Below are 15,124 nucleotides of genomic sequence, written 5' to 3' on the forward strand. Positions count from 1 at the left end.
ACCGGGAAATAATGGGTGCTGATCGAAAGTAAAAAGATGACATAATATCATAGGTAGATTACGATTTATTAGTAGGATACAGGAGAACTACACCTTCTCAAGCTTAAGAACACTTATACGCAATATATATCCATACTTTCAACTGTGTAGGTTTCATGTTTTGCCGGACTAACGGGAGACTCTGTGCCTATGCAAAGAAGGGTGGGAAGTACGATAACAAACGTTTTTGCTTAGCCGGAGAGTGACAAAATTTCTAAAAAGAAAGCAACTATAAGATACTTGAGCAAAACACGTAATGTCTCACGAAAACTTCCTTATCATATTCCAAGAATGTGCTTTAAGAGCGAAATCTATCAATTCTCTGTAGCCTCCGACATGCTGTTACAGTTTAAACAGTCATAATAAAATACATAAATAAAAACTAACTCAGAAGCATTTGAACATTCATTATTCTCACACTCCTTCCTGAAACTCTTAAGACTCTTTCACTTTATACCACCGGCAGTCCGTTTCGTTACGAATTACTCCTTCACCATCATGAAAAGGCCTCCTGGCAGGTCGCGATGATACTATTGTTGCAGAAATTGTAAGAAACAGAAAGCTGAAAGGGAGTAAACCACATTATAAGCCAATTTTATCGAAATCACATCAGCCACAGTGTTAGGAACGGTGCCCCGTAAAATACAAAGATTATCAGTAAAGGGACAGCGAATTCACAGTATTGACTATTTAAACAGTAATGCAAACCAATTAAAAAGAAGAGTCCATAAGGATAGTGTCCGTCTTAGTGATTCATGAGCACACTGAACGCCTTGAGAACCTCACATAGAAGGAAATGTTCAGTCATTCGTAAAATCTCCATTGTATCTAATATGAGCGACGGTATCTGGTCCAAACTTATAAACTAATCGTGACTCTTGGTGTAAGGGGAAGAAGCGTGAATACTGAAATCCCCAAGGGCCAATTTGCTCTGTCTTAGTTATGGGATCCTCCCCCCCTGAACCATGGACCTTGCCGTTGGTGGGGAGGTTTGCGTGCCTCAGCGATACAGATGGCCGTACCGTAGGTGCAACCACAACGGAGGGGTATCTGTTGAGAGGCCAGACAAACGTGTGGTTCCTGAAGAGGGGCAGCAGCCTTTTCAGTAGTTGCAGGGGCAACAGTCTGGATGATTGACTGATCTGGCCTTGCAACATTAACCAAAACGGCCTTGCTGTGCTGGTACTGCGAACGGCTGAAAGCAAGGGGAAACTACAGCCGTAATTTTTCCCGAGGACATGCAGCTTTACTGTATGATGAAATGATGATGGCATCCTCTTGGGTAAAATATTCCGGAGGTAAAATAGTCCCCCATTCGGATCTCCGGGCGGGGACTACTCAGGAGGATGTCGTTATCAGGAGAAAGAAAACTGGCATTCTACGGATCGGAGCGTGGAATGTCAGATCCCTTAATCGGGCAGGTAGGTTAGAAAATTTAAAAAGGGAAATGGATAGGTTAAAGTTAGATATAGTGGGAATTAGTGAAGTTCGGTGGCAGGAGGAACAAGACTTCTGGTCAGGTGACTACAGGGTTATAAACACAAAATCAAATAGGGGTAATGCAGGAGTAGGTTTAATAATGAATAGGAAAATAGGAATGCGGGTAAGCTACTACAAACAGCATAGTGAACGCATTATTGTGGCCAAGATAGATACGAAGCCCACACCTACTACAGTAGTACAAGTTTATATGCCAACTAGCTCTGCAGATGATGAAGAAATTGAAGAAATGTACGATGAAATAAAAGAAATTATTCAGATAGTGAAGGGAGACGAAAATTTAATAGTAATGGGTGACTGGAATTCGAGTGTAGGAAAAGGGAGAGAAGGAAACATAGTAGGTGAATATGGATTGGGGCTAAGAAATGAAAGAGGAAGCCGCCTAGTAGAATTTTGCACAGAGCACAACTTAATCATAGCTAACACTTGGTTTAAGAATCATGAAAGAAGGTTGTATACGTGGAAGAACCCTGGAGATACTAAAAGGTATCAGATAGATTATGTAATGGTAAGACAGAGATTTAGGAACCAGGTTTTAAGTTGTAAGACATTTCCAGGGGCAGATGTGGACTCTGACCACAATCTATTGGTTATGACCTGTAGATTAAAACTGAAGAAACTGCAAAAATGTGGGAAATTAAGGAGATGGGACCTGGATAAACTGAAAGAACCAGAGGTTGTACAGAGTTTCAGGGAGAGCATAAGGGAACAATTGACAGGAATAGGGGAAAGAAATACAGTAGAAGAAGAATGGGTAGCTCTGAGGGATGTAGTAGTGAAGGCAGCAGAGGATAAAGTAGGTACAAAGACGAGGGCTGCTAGAAATCCTTGGGTAACAGAAGAAATATTGAAATTAATTGATGAAGGGAGAAAATATAAAAATGCAGTAAATGAAGCAGGCAAAAAGGAATACAACCGTCTCAAAAATGAGATCGACAGGAAGTGCAAAATGGCTAAACAGGGATGGCTAGAGGACAAATGTAAGGATGTAGAAGCTTATCTCACTAGGGGTAAGATAGATACTGCCTACAGGAAAATTAAAGAGACCTTTGGAGAGAGGAGAACCACGTGTATGAATATCAAGAGCTCAGATGGCAGCCCAGTTCTAAGCAAAGAAGGGAAGGCAGAAAGGTGGAAGGAGTATATAGAAGGTTTATACAAGGGCGATGTACTTGAGGACAATATTATGGAAATGGAAGAGGATGTAGATGAAGACGAAATGGGAGATACGATACTGCGTGAAGAGTTTGACAGAGCACTGAAAGACCTGAGTCGAAACAAGGCCCCCGGAGTAGACAACATTCCATTAGAACTACTGACGGCCTTGGGACAGCCAGTCCTGACAAAACTCTACCAGCTGGTGAGCAAGATGTATGAGACAGGCGAAATACCCTCGGACTTCAAGAAGAATATAATAATTCCAATCCCAAAGAAAGCAGGTGCTGACAGATGTGATAATTACCGAACTATCAGTTTAATAAGCCATGGCTGCAAAATACTAACGCGAATTCTTTACAGACGAATGGAAAAACTGGTAGATGCAGACCTCGGGGAGGATCAGTTTGGATTCCGTCGAAATGTTGGAACACGTGAGGCAATACTGACCTTACGACTTATCTTAGAAGAAAGATTAAGAAAAGGCAAACCTACGTTTCTAGCATTCGTAGACTTAGAGAAAGCTTTTGACAATGTTGACTGGAATACTCTTTTTCAAATTCTAAAGGTGGCAGGGGTAAAATACAGGGAGCGAAAGGCTATTTATAATTTGTACAGAAACCAGATGGCAGTAATAAGAGTCGAGGGGCATGAAAGGGAAGCAGTGGTTGGGAAAGGAGTGAGACAGGGTTGTAGCCTCTCCCCGATGTTATTCAATCTGTATATTGAGCAAGCAGTAAAGGAAACAAAAGAAAAATTTGGAGTAGGTATTAAAATTCATGGAGACGAAGTAAAAACTTTGAGGTTCGCCGATGACATTGTAATTCTGTCAGAGACGGCAAAGGACTTGGAAGAGCAGTTGAACGGAATGGACAGTGTCTTGAAAGGAGGATATAAGATGAACATTAACAAAAGCAAAACGAGGATAATGGAATGTAGTCAAATTAAATCGGGTGATGCTGAGGGAATTAGATTAGGAAATGAGACACTTCAAGTAGTAAAGGAGTTTTGCTATTTAGGAAGTAAAATAACTGATGATGGTCGAAGTAGAGAGGATATAAAATGTAGACTGGCAATGGCAAGGAAAGCGTTTCTGAAGAAGAGAAATTTGTTAACATCGAATATAGATTTATGTATTAGGAAGTCGTTTCTGAAAGTATTTGTTTGGAGTGTAGCCATGTATGGAAGTGAAACATGGACGATAACTAGTTTGGACAAGAAGATAATAGAAGCTTTCGAAATGTGGTGCTACAGAAGAATACTGAAGATAAGGTGGATAGAGCACGTAACTAATGAGGAGGTATTGAATAGGATTGGGGAGAAGAGAAGTTTGTGGCACAATTTGACTAGAAGAAGGGATCGGTTGGTAGGACATGTTTTGAGGCATCAAGGGATCACAAATTTAGCATTGGAGGGCAGCGTGGAGGGTAAAAATCGTAGAGGGAGACCGAGAGATGAGTACACTAAGCAGATTCAGAAGGATGTAGGTTGCAGTAGGTACTGGGAGATGAAGCAGCTTGCACAGGATAGAGTAGCATGGAGAGCTGCATCAAACCAGTCTCAGGACTGAAGACAACAACAACAGTTATGGGATATCTGTGTGAAGCGAGTTTTACATTGCAATAATACCAGTATTCTGAATGGGACGTGATATGTTGTCGATAGATGTGCTTTTTGCCAAATGTTGAACAACCTACTGTCATTTTCAAGGAGTGAAATAGTAAACCATAAACATTCGTTTAGGAAATTCAACTGTTTCCACCACAGATCTTGCAGTTGCGGTCTACAAAGCACAAACTCCTTGAGTTGTTTAAATAGTTCTGGATCAAGATGTGTACTCAGTAGCAAGAAGAACATCGAACACGAGTGCCATATACACCTAAGTGAACAAGGCATCAGTTCTTTTCTGGGTCTATCAGTTTTAATGTAACTGCATGTTATTAACTGTCTGCCTACCTATGAAAAAAAAATCTTTAAAGTTTATGTTTTGTAAGTCACTTATAACAACAGAAGATCTCAGTCTTCGCGGCGAAGACCATCGTCTCCCGTCTCCGATGTGACAAGTAAAAGAAAAGACATCGGCAGTGTCTGTTTTCAAAGAGGCGATCCGGGAAACTTTTTAAGCAATTTTAGGATCACGAGAAACTACTCCGGAATGGGAACTCCTTGCGTTAACCAATGCGTCAAAAGCCATTTGAGAATTTAATTTATGATACTGCTGTGTTATCAGTTATAATACGAAAATAAAAGAGCATAAAAGATGCCGTACAACACGTATAGAAGTTACACCACGCAGTGCAGCGAGTACTTCTGCCTGTTGTTTGTGGACCGAAAATAAGGCGTAACTTAATTGCCTCCAGTAAAATTGACAGATAAATAATACTGGAAAAACTGCGCCAATGAGCAAGTATTGTCCCGTTATTAAAGGACAGATGTTCAGGGAAAGCCGTTAATTGATCACTTTACGTTCATTTTTTGCGCAATCTACTCAGTGGAGGATAATAATTGTATGTGCAATTTGACACATGGTTTGTTTAACTGGGCTTAGTCTGATTGTGATTTGAAACGTAAGCCCTGTAAGGCCTTACGTACAAGCTTAAATACGCGTATAAAGGTAATTTAATGTGTAATATTTTTATGGAGAGAAGAGGAAAATCATTCAACTGAATGCAGATGTTAATTGGTATTTCAAAGATAACCTCATTATCAGACGCCTAATGGCAGTGAAAGTACATGTAATCACATTGCTGCTGACGTGTAATTGTATTTTCGTTTCCGACAGATATAAAGGCCTTCATTTTGGCTCTTTCTACACCCGAATGTGTAAAACAATATGTCATCACCGTCCGTCCCCTTCCCTACAACGTCATGAATTGTGTGCGAGGAATTTCACGCATACTGAGTGCAATGTCTCTCCACGAGTAACACAAGTTACCAAAACTGTTATTTGTCGGCTTGATATGCTCATTTCAACTGGTTGTGTGTGTCTGGCAAATCGTGTACACTGTAAGCGCAACCAAACTTTTCATTCGCTTTCGTTAGGTTTGTGCTGCTTGGGATCTTAATTCATTGGGCAGATTATCATATACTGATCACTCACTTGAATGCGAAGTAAGAAGTTAGTCTTGTAATTGGCTACAGGACAAAAACTTGCACGAAAGATTTTTAGAGTGAATGGAGCTCATGCATCACGACTACTAGTGAAAGTACTTCGTGATGCAAGTTTTGGATCTACTCAGTCAGATTTGGAATTTTGCTATTAACTAGATTCGGAGACATCCCCTATCTGCATAATCAGATTGATACGCTTGATGGTGGCCTGGTTTGTGACAAGTTATGTTCTCAAACTGTCTCATCTCGCTTGGGTTTCCATTTTATTCACATACAAAAGATATGACTGCTATATTTCGCGTCTGATTCTGAAACGTCATGCTGGACGAGTGATGGGTGCGATTTACTATGACTTTCATCGTCAATCTAGATCTGGTTGTCGCAAACAGTGACTGACACTAACAGAAAGAACAATATAAGCACCTATTAAAGGACATCTTCAAAACGCCATGAGCTGTACTTGAAATGTTAATTTGCCAACCCAATATTCGTGGTGTAACACATCGTCAGTGGCATCTGATACAAAGGAACAAACTACTTATATACATCTATTTATACAACATGGCAACTGTATATATAATAATGGCAGAAATACAGGGTGTTCAGAAATTGTAGAGAGGACTGAGTAGGCAGTATTTTGAATCGGAACCCATGTTTGCTAAGCAGGAACGCAACAGTGTAGTCACGGCGTCGGGTGCTTATGTCGGATTGACTGGTGTCATTCGACGTCTGTCCTACCTCTCTGATCTGATTCGAGCCTCATTCACGTGTCTGTGAGTGTTAGAATAACATGATTGTCAGAATTCACCGACGTGATCCTCCTGTATAGCGAAGCTCGCGGTAATGGAAGAGTTGCTCGTCGCCTTTATCGACATCATTATCCACAATTCTGCTTTCTGCTATTATTATGTTATATTTTATTATTAGCTCGTTGTCGGTGGCATGTGATACAGACGGACAAAGAACTATATGTACATCGATTTCTATAACATTATAACTGTATATATAATATTAGTAGTAATATAAGTCTACTTTCTGTCATTATTAGATATTTCTTGTGATCTAGTTTGGGTAGGGGTCATTCTTGGCAACCGGAGTAAAATAATAATTGGATCCTTTTACCAACCTCCTAACTCAGATGATACAATTGCCGCAAGGTTCAAAGAAAACTTGAGTCTAATTTCAAAAATGTACTCATACAAATATAGTTGGCGGTAACTTCAATTCACCTTCGATATGTTAGATAAAATAGTTGTTTAAATCTGGATGTACGCATAAAACATCATCCGACATTGTGCTGAACGCATTCTCTGATAATTATTTCGAGTAATTACTTCATGAGCCTACTTGAATAGTAAACAGCTGTGAAAAACACTTGACCTCTTAGCAACAAATAACTTGAGCTAAAAACGAGTATCAAAATGGATACACAGGGTTGTCGTAGTGACACTCAATACCATCGGTCACAAATACTCCAAAAATAAACGAAAAGTATATCTATTCAAATAAGTAGATAAGAATTCGCTTGGCACACTCCTCAGAGACAATCTCTATTCCGTCCAAATTAACAATGTAAGTGAATCCATAGAAATATCAGTGAATGCAGTTGAGAGATTTATACCAAATAAATTAACAAACGACGGAGCTGCTCGCCCATGGTACACAAAACATGTCTGAACACTGTCGCAGAAACAACGGAAAAAGCATGCCCAATTTAAACGCACGCAAAATCCCCAGAATTGACTATTTTTTACAGAATTTCGAAATTCAAGGCAGACATCAATGCTAGAAACCTTTAATAGTTTTCGCAGCGAAACTATGTCTCGAAGCTTAGCAGAAAATCCAAAGAGATCCTGGTCGTATGTAAAGTATGCTAGCGGAAAGACAAAATCAATGCCCTCTCTGAGCAATAGCAATGGAAATAATATCGATGAGAGCGCTACTAAACCACAGTTACTAAACACAGCCTTGCGAAATTCCTTCACTAAAGAAAACGAAGTAAATATTCCAGAATTCGAATCAAGGACAGCTGCCAACATGAGTAACTTAGAAGAAGGTATCCTCGGAGTAGTGAAGCAACTTAAATGACTTTACAATAGCAAGTCTATCTGCCCCGACTGCATACCAAATACGTGTCTTTCAGAGTGCGCTGACGCATTAAGTCCATACATAACAATCATATACAACCTCTCGCTCGTCGAAAGATCCATACCCAAGCATTGGAAATGGCACATGTCACGTCAGTATTCAAGAAGGGCAGTAGGAGTGATCCACTAAATTACAGGCCCGTATCATTAACATCGATGTGCAACAGGAGTTTGGAACATATGTTGCATTCGAACATTACGAATTACCTCGAGGAAAACAGTCTACTGATACAAAGTCAACACGGGTTTAGAAAACAACGTTCTTGTGAAACACAACTAGCTCTTTACTCACACGAAGTGTTGAGTGCTATCGACAAGTGATTTCAAATTGATTCAGTATTTGCAGATTTCAAATAGGCTTTTGACACTGTAACTTACAAGCGAATAGTAATCAAATTGCGTGCTTATGGAATATCGTCTCAGTTATGCGACTGGCTTTGTGATTTACTGTCAGGGAGGTCACAGTTCGTAGTAACTGACTGAAAGTCATCGAGTAAAACGGAAGTGATTTATGGCGTTCCCCAAGGTACCCTACCCAAGTACCAATGGTTATAGGCCCTCTGCTGTTCCTCATCTACATACAGATTTAGGAGACAATCTGAGCAGCCATCTTAGGTTGTTTGCAGATTATTCAAATGGTTCTGAGCACTATGGGACTTAACATCTGAGGTCATCAGTCCCAAAGAACTTAGAACTACTTAAACCTGACTAACCTAAGGACATCCATGCCCGAGGTAGAATTCGAACCTGAGACCGTAGTAGTCGTACAGTTCCGGACTGAAGCGCCTAGAACCGCTCGACCACAACGGCTGGCGTTTGCAGATGATTATGGCTTTTATCGTGTACTACAGTCATCAGAAGATCGAAACAAATTGTAAATGATTCAAAAAAGGTATCTGTATGGTACGAAAATTGCCAGTTGAGTAACTTAGGAGAAGGTATCCTCGGAGTAGTGAAGCTACTTAAATGACTTTACAATAGCAAGTCTATCTGCCCCGACTGCATACCAAATACGTGTCTTTCAGAGTGCGCTGACGCATTAAGTCCATACATAACAATCATATACAACCTCTCGCTCGTCGAAAGATCCATACCCAAGCATTGAAAATTGCACATGTCACGTCAGTATTCAAGAAGGGCAGTAGGAGTGATTCACTAAATTACAGGCCCGTATCGTTAACATCGATGTGCAACAGGAGTTTGGAACATATGTTGCATTCGAACATTACGAATTACCTCGAAGAAAACAGTCTACTGATACAAAGTCAACACGGGTTTAGAAAACAACGTTCTTGTGAAACACAACTAGCTCTTTACTCACACGAAGTGTTGAGTGCTATCGACAAGTGATTTCAAATTGATTCAGTATTTGCAGATTTCAAATAGGCTTTTGACACTGTAACTTACAAGCGCCTAGTAATCAAATTGCGTGCTTATGGAATATCGTCTCAGTTATGCGACTGGCTTTGTGATTTACTGTCAGGGAGGTCACAGTTCGTAGTAACTGACTGAAAGTCATCGAGTAAAACGGAAGTGATTTATGGCGTTCCCCAAGGTACCCTACCCAAGTACCAAGGGTTATAGGCCCTCTGCTGTTCCTCATCTACATACAGATTTAGGAGACAATCTGAGCAGCCATCTTAGGTTGTTTGCAGATTATTCAAATGGTTCTGAGCACTATGGGACTTAACATCTGAGGTCATCAGTCCCAAAGAACTTGAACTACTTAAACCTGACTAACCTAAGGACATCCATGCCCGAGGTAGAATTCGAACCTGAGACCGTAGTAGTCGTACAGTTCCGGACTGAAGCGCCTAGAACCGCTCGACCACAACGGCTGGCGTTTGCAGATGATTATGGCTTTTATCGTGTACTACAGTCATCAGAAGATCGAAACAAATTGTAAATGATTCAAAAAAGGTATCTGTATGGTACGAAAATTGCCAGTTGAGTAACTTAGGAGAAGGTATCCTCGGAGTAGTGAAGCTACTTAAATGACTTTACAATAGCAAGTCTATCTGCCCCGACTGCATACCAAATACGTGTCTTTCAGAGTGCGCTGACGCATTAAGTCCATACATAACAATCATATACAACCTCTCGCTCGTCGAAAGATCCATACCCAAGCATTGAAAATTGCACATGTCACGTCAGTATTCAAGAAGGGCAGTAGGAGTGATTCACTAAATTACAGGCCCGTATCGTTAACATCGATGTGCAACAGGAGTTTGGAACATATGTTGCATTCGAACATTACGAATTACCTCGAAGAAAACAGTCTACTGATACAAAGTCAACACGGGTTTAGAAAACAACGTTCTTGTGAAACACAACTAGCTCTTTACTCACACGAAGTGTTGAGTGCTATCGACAAGTGATTTCAAATTGATTCAGTATTTGCAGATTTCAAATAGGCTTTTGACACTGTAACTTACAAGCGCCTAGTAATCAAATTGCGTGCTTATGGAATATCGTCTCAGTTATGCGACTGGCTTTGTGATTTACTGTCAGGGAGGTCACAGTTCGTAGTAACTGACTGAAAGTCATCGAGTAAAACGGAAGTGATTTATGGCGTTCCCCAAGGTACCCTACCCAAGTACCAAGGGTTATAGGCCCTCTGCTGTTCCTCATCTACATACAGATTTAGGAGACAATCTGAGCAGCCATCTTAGGTTGTTTGCAGATTATTCAAATGGTTCTGAGCACTATGGGACTTAACATCTGAGGTCATCAGTCCCAAAGAACTTAGAACTACTTAAACCTGACTAACCTAAGGACATCCATGCCCGAGGTAGAATTCGAACCTGAGACCGTAGTAGTCGTACAGTTCCGGACTGAAGCGCCTAGAACCGCTCGACCACAACGGCTGGCGTTTGCAGATGATTATGGCTTTTATCGTGTACTACAGTCATCAGAAGATCGAAACAAATTGTAAATGATTCAAAAAAGGTATCTGTATGGTACGAAAATTGCCAGTTGGCCCTAAATAACGAAAAGTGTGAGGTCATCCATATGAGTGCTAAAAGCAATTTCATAAACTTCAGTTACACGATAAATCAATTACATCCTAAAGGCTGTATATTCAACTAAATACCTAGGAATTACAGTTAATTACTTTAATTGGAAAGAACACACAGAAAATGTTGTGGGGAAAGCGGACCAAAGACTGCGTTTCATTTGCAGAACACTTAGAAGATGCAACAGATGTACTGAGTAGGCTTCCTACACTACGCTTGTCCGTCATGGTTTGAAGTACTGAAGCGTGATGTGGGGTCTTTACCAGATAAGGTTAACGGAGTACTTCGAGACAGTTGGAAAAAGGGCAACACCTTTCGTATTATCGAGAAATAGGGGAGAAAGTGTTACGGACATGATACAGGATTTTGGGGTGGTCATCCTTAAAATAAAGGCGTTTTTCGTTGCGGCGGTATCTTCTCACGAAATTTCTATCACCATCTTTCTCCACCGAATGCGAAAATATTTTGTTGAGGCTGACCGAGTGGAATAACAGAAAATTATTGTGTAGACGGTTTGATGAACCCTCCGGCAGACACTTAAATGTGATTAGAAGAGTATTCCTGTAGATGATATGGATGTACTGTTGTCATGTTGTAAAAATCGATACAAACCGAGTTGTTTTTTCCCCTGACTCATATGCCACTGACGATGGGTTATACAACCGCATATCGGGTTGACAAATAAACATTGCAAGTGCTGCTCATGGTGTTTAGAAGATATCCCTTTAATAAATATTTTACAGGTGCGAAGCACCAAGCAGTCAAGATTTTTAATATAACCGTCTGCACAATTCTGGAATGTGAAAGGTTTCTAAACAGTCTATCAGATTTTTATTTTATCCTGGCCTGACTCTTGGTCAGACATGTCACAGATCACAATCTGCATCACAATATCACGCAGCAACTCAACTGCGAATGTCTTTCTGTAGTCGGAAGCGACGAATGGTGAAAAAGAATGACGACAAAATTTCAGATGATAGTAATTTAGCACTAGAAGTATGAATTCTTATTCGTCTATATATATCACAACTGATCATGCCAGTGTAAGTCTTTCCTTTCTAATAATTTCTCTATCAAAATTGCAGTGTATTGTCTTGCAGTGTAATAGTACCGCGAAAGTGTTTCACTTCATATGATCAGTGTATGCCGCACTGTCCACTAGAACAAAGAGTGAAAAGTTAATGAACAAATAGAATAAATTCTGCTACTGTAGCAGCAATCGGTCTCTACATTTACATGCTTCATGGTGTACATAGACAGAAAATTTTCACAGACCTTAGGTAATCTTATGTTTTCGAAAATACGTTATACAACTTATGTTGTTTCTCACGACAAACTTTCTTGGGCAGTACCGACCTTGTGACACACTACTAACCCTGACTGCCTATTGAACCACTCAATTTCGGTCAGATGTTTGAGCGGAGCGAAAACAAGACTCTTTATAAGTTACATCATGGATATTTTACCGAATTTTCATAGACAAATGAAGAGCGGGAAATGGACGAATGAGATGTTCCATAAGAGGTCTACTTTTTGTAAAAGAAAAAATATCTACTTACTGTAAAGTATTCAGGATAATTGAGAAAAACTTAATTAGTGATTTGAGAGAAAATTACACAACGGAATTTTATTCGAATTTTTGTAGTCAATGAAATAGTGGGGAACTGAAAAATAGGGGTATCAAATTGACAAAGTGAGGTATAATTCACGATCATATGCAGCTGTGTAACTGAAGTATCAAAGAGTTCATCACTTCAAGGACCAGCTATTTCGTGCATAAAAAGTTATATTGCTGTGATATTTAACTGTTAGAAAGGCTGCCTTCGAATCGGGTACTAAATGTAGTACATCTCGATCAGAAGTCACCAGGAAGGCAAAGTGCCTCTCTTGAAGCCGCAGGTAGCTATTTACCGTAAAAAGTTGCTTTGGTGTAATATTTGATTTTTAAAAGACTTCCTTCGAATCAAGTACCGAATTAGAACATTTCGAGAACGGCAAACACTAGGAAGGCAAATGAGGCGTTGTAGTGATTCGAGAACTTCTGTGTAAATTCTAGAACCAATCAGCCTTCTACCGTCTCGAACACACGATATTCTGGATATGAGTGCAGGAAGGTAGAATCCTACCCACTGCTCGTCAGATGTTTGTGTGTGCAGCTTTAAAATCAGTCGCTCGAAGAAAGTAGAGGCGGCGGACGAATGTCACCGACAAGTACGTGTTGGGCATCCACAAATGTTTTAGTGAGTGTGTTAGGAAGAACCATGGAGTTTAAATGCAGCTCTGTGCTTATTGTGTCATTGACTATTGTTATAAAAACAAAGACAGTTGAAAAAAGAATTCTTGAAAAACTCTTAACGTAACCTTGCTATAAGCAAGACTTATTTTCTGATTTATGTTAAGAAAAGTTATGGTATCAAAGCCAGTTTTCTTTTAACTGTAATTTAGTTTGTTTCTGACGGTCGACTGTACGAGGCACTTACCGGAAGTTATATATTTATGCTGAAAGTGAGAGTTTTATTGTGTATGAAAGTCAAACACATCGTTAATTGACGAAAAGCAAAGTTTGTATGTCCACTTATTTCATAAGTAGAAAGAGTCTAAAAATTCCTGTACCTAGCGTTATTCGACGGAGAAGAAGTCAAGAGGGTTTTCAGCAGCTGGCTATCCAGTAAAGAAGAGTGGCTGCAAATTCCAAATAAGTCACCTCGTAAAGAAGTGGAAGGGGGTTTGGGGGAATAAACCGAAATAACCCAGATTCACACTAACACTTTAGGTCGGAGACGTTAGAGCGTCAAAATCTTTATCTGTTCAAGGTCTTGATATTTTGCGGAGTAAAAATTACATCGGAGTGATATTTAATTATCATAAAGGCTTCCTTCCGATCAAGTACCAAATTCAGAACATTTCGCGAACATTAGACGCTAGGAAAGCAAATGACATCCTACAGGTCATGCTTTCTGAAAAAAAAACTTAAAAATTAAAAATTGAAAAAAGCTATGTTTTGTGAAACGATTTGTCTAAAAGTAGATATGAAATAGAACAGAGAAACATTTGATGCGCCTTTGAAAGATATTCGATGTCTTGTACAGCAAATGAGGTGTCGATTGAAAATATAAAGGTCAATGTATTACTTAGAGTCTTAGAATTTTAGAGTTCTGAGGGATATACAGGGTGGTCCATTGATAGTGACCGGGCCAAATATCTCAAGAAATAAGCATCAAACGAAAAAACTACAAAGAACGAAACTATTCTAGCTTGAAGGGGGAAACCAGATGGCGCTATGGCTAGCACGCTAGATGGCGCTGCCATAGGTCAAACAGATATCAACTGCGTTTTTCTAAATAGTTACCCCCATTTTTATTACATATTCGTGTAGTACGTAAAGAAATGTTTTAGTTGGATCACTTTTTTCGCTTTGTGACAGATCTCACTGTAATAATCACAAACGTGTAAGTACGTGGTATCACGTAACATTTCGCCAGTACCGACGGCATTTGCTTCGTGATACAATACCTGTGTTAAAATGGACCATTTATCAATTGCGGAAAAGTTCGATATCGTGTTGATGTATGGCTATTGTGATCAAAATGCCCAGCGGGGGTTGCTATGTGTGCTGCTCGGTATCCTGGACGACATCATCCAAGTGTCCGGACCGTTCGCCGGATAGTTACGTTATTTAAGGAAACAGAAAGTGTTTAGCCACATGTGAATCGTTAAACACGACCTGCAATAAATGATGATGCCCAAGTAGGTGTTTTAGCTGCCGTCGCGGCTAAGCCGCACATTGTAGCAGACAAATTGTGCGAGAATCGGGAATCTCAAAAACGTCGGTGTTGAGAATGCTATATCAACATCGATTGCACTCGTACAATATTTCTATGCACCAGGAATTGCATGGCAACGACTTTGAACGTCTTGTACTGTTCTGACACTGAGCACAAGAGAAATTACTGGACGATGACAGATTTTTTGCACAGGTTCTATTTAGCAACGAAATGTCATTCACCAACAGCGGTAACGTAAAGCGGCATAATACGCACTATTGGGCAACGGAAACTCCACGATGGTTGCGAGAAGTGGAACATCAGCGACCTTGGCGGGTTAATGTATAGTGCGGCATTATGTGGGGAAGTATAACTGGCCCCATTTTATCGA

Source organism: Schistocerca gregaria, chromosome X (genome assembly GCF_023897955.1).
Source record: "Schistocerca gregaria isolate iqSchGreg1 chromosome X, iqSchGreg1.2, whole genome shotgun sequence".
Taxonomy (NCBI): domain Eukaryota; kingdom Metazoa; phylum Arthropoda; class Insecta; order Orthoptera; family Acrididae; genus Schistocerca; species Schistocerca gregaria.